Source organism: Fusarium oxysporum, chromosome 2 (genome assembly GCF_000149955.1).
Source record: "Fusarium oxysporum f. sp. lycopersici 4287 chromosome 2, whole genome shotgun sequence".
Lineage (NCBI taxonomy): Eukaryota > Fungi > Ascomycota > Sordariomycetes > Hypocreales > Nectriaceae > Fusarium > Fusarium oxysporum.
In genome coordinates this window covers 4776468-4779271 of record NC_030987.1, presented here as the reverse complement: position 1 = coordinate 4779271, position 2804 = coordinate 4776468, and the positions used below count along the sequence as shown (strand labels likewise).

At 48.5% G+C, this 2804-nt stretch overlaps 2 non-coding genes across 2 annotated transcripts in view; both read left to right on the top strand.

Annotated features, from left to right (window-relative positions):
- On the top strand, positions 1-1780 carry FOXG_19924. Its single transcript, XR_001936386.1, has one exon. It is a non-coding gene; the product is annotated as an 18S ribosomal RNA (ribosomal RNA).
- A 149-nt stretch (positions 1781-1929) lies between these two features.
- FOXG_19923 overlaps positions 1930-2804 on the top strand; it is a 3678-nt gene continuing 2803 nt past the window's right edge. Inside the window, exon 1 of the ribosomal RNA XR_001936385.1 lies at positions 1930-2804. This exon is cut by the window's right edge and continues 2803 nt beyond it. This is a non-coding gene — a ribosomal RNA (28S ribosomal RNA).

Genomic DNA, 2804 nt, shown 5'->3' with positions numbered 1-2804 from the left:
CCAGTAGTCATATGCTTGTCTCAAAGATTAAGCCATGCATGTCTAAGTATAAGCAATTATACCGCGAAACTGCGAATGGCTCATTATATAAGTTATCGTTTATTTGATAGTACCTTACTACTTGGATAACCGTGGTAATTCTAGAGCTAATACATGCTAAAAATCCCGACTTCGGAAGGGATGTATTTATTAGATTAAAAACCAATGCCCTTCGGGGCTCACTGGTGATTCATGATAACTCCTCGAATCGCATGGCCTTGTGCCGGCGATGGTTCATTCAAATTTCTTCCCTATCAACTTTCGATGTTTGGGTATTGGCCAAACATGGTTGCAACGGGTAACGGAGGGTTAGGGCTCGACCCCGGAGAAGGAGCCTGAGAAACGGCTACTACATCCAAGGAAGGCAGCAGGCGCGCAAATTACCCAATCCCGACACGGGGAGGTAGTGACAATAAATACTGATACAGGGCTCTTTTGGGTCTTGTAATTGGAATGAGTACAATTTAAATCCCTTAACGAGGAACAATTGGAGGGCAAGTCTGGTGCCAGCAGCCGCGGTAATTCCAGCTCCAATAGCGTATATTAAAGTTGTTGTGGTTAAAAAGCTCGTAGTTGAACCTTGGGCCTGGCTGGCCGGTCCGCCTCACCGCGTGTACTGGTCCGGCCGGGCCTTTCCCTCTGTGGAACCCCATGCCCTTCACTGGGTGTGGCGGGGAAACAGGACTTTTACTGTGAAAAAATTAGAGTGCTCCAGGCAGGCCTATGCTCGAATACATTAGCATGGAATAATAGAATAGGACGTGTGGTTCTATTTTGTTGGTTTCTAGGACCGCCGTAATGATTAATAGGGACAGTCGGGGGCATCAGTATTCAATTGTCAGAGGTGAAATTCTTGGATTTATTGAAGACTAACTACTGCGAAAGCATTTGCCAAGGATGTTTTCATTAATCAGGAACGAAAGTTAGGGGATCGAAGACGATCAGATACCGTCGTAGTCTTAACCATAAACTATGCCGACTAGGGATCGGACGGTGTTATTTTTTGACCCGTTCGGCACCTTACGAGAAATCAAAGTGCTTGGGCTCCAGGGGGAGTATGGTCGCAAGGCTGAAACTTAAAGAAATTGACGGAAGGGCACCACCAGGGGTGGAGCCTGCGGCTTAATTTGACTCAACACGGGGAAACTCACCAGGTCCAGACACAATGAGGATTGACAGATTGAGAGCTCTTTCTTGATTTTGTGGGTGGTGGTGCATGGCCGTTCTTAGTTGGTGGAGTGATTTGTCTGCTTAATTGCGATAACGAACGAGACCTTAACCTGCTAAATAGCCCGTATTGCTTTGGCAGTACGCTGGCTTCTTAGAGGGACTATCGGCTCAAGCCGATGGAAGTTTGAGGCAATAACAGGTCTGTGATGCCCTTAGATGTTCTGGGCCGCACGCGCGCTACACTGACGGAGCCAGCGAGTACTTCCTTGTCCGAAAGGTCCGGGTAATCTTGTTAAACTCCGTCGTGCTGGGGATAGAGCATTGCAATTATTGCTCTTCAACGAGGAATCCCTAGTAAGCGCAAGTCATCAGCTTGCGTTGATTACGTCCCTGCCCTTTGTACACACCGCCCGTCGCTACTACCGATTGAATGGCTCAGTGAGGCGTCCGGACTGGCCCAGAGAGGTGGGCAACTACCACTCAGGGCCGGAAAGCTCTCCAAACTCGGTCATTTAGAGGAAGTAAAAGTCGTAACAAGGTCTCCGTTGGTGAACCAGCGGAGGGATCATTACCGAGTTTACAACTCCCAAACCCCTGTGAACATACCACTTGTTGCCTCGGCGGATCAGCCCGCTCCCGGTAAAACGGGACGGCCCGCCAGAGGACCCCTAAACTCTGTTTCTATATGTAACTTCTGAGTAAAACCATAAATAAATCAAAACTTTCAACAACGGATCTCTTGGTTCTGGCATCGATGAAGAACGCAGCAAATGCGATAAGTAATGTGAATTGCAGAATTCAGTGAATCATCGAATCTTTGAACGCACATTGCGCCTGCCAGTATTCTGGCGGGCATGCCTGTTCGAGCGTCATTTCAACCCTCAAGCACAGCTTGGTGTTGGGACTCGCGTTAATTCGCGTTCCCCAAATTGATTGGCGGTCACGTCGAGCTTCCATAGCGTAGTAGTAAAACCCTCGTTACTGGTAATCGTCGCGGCCACGCCGTTAAACCCCAACTTCTGAATGTTGACCTCGGATCAGGTAGGAATACCCGCTGAACTTAAGCATATCAATAAGCGGAGGAAAAGAAACCAACAGGGATTGCCCTAGTAACGGCGAGTGAAGCGGCAACAGCTCAAATTTGAAATCTGGCTCTCGGGCCCGAGTTGTAATTTGTAGAGGATACTTTTGATGCGGTGCCTTCCGAGTTCCCTGGAACGGGACGCCATAGAGGGTGAGAGCCCCGTCTGGTTGGATGCCAAATCTCTGTAAAGTTCCTTCAACGAGTCGAGTAGTTTGGGAATGCTGCTCTAAATGGGAGGTATATGTCTTCTAAAGCTAAATACCGGCCAGAGACCGATAGCGCACAAGTAGAGTGATCGAAAGATGAAAAGCACTTTGAAAAGAGAGTTAAAAAGTACGTGAAATTGTTGAAAGGGAAGCGTTTATGACCAGACTTGGGCTTGGTTAATCTCATCTGGGGTTCTCCCCAGTGCACTTTTCCAGTCCAGGCCAGCATCAGTTTTCCCCGGGGGATAAAGGCGGCGGGAATGTGGCTCTCTTCGGGGAGTGTTATAGCCCACCGTGTAATACCC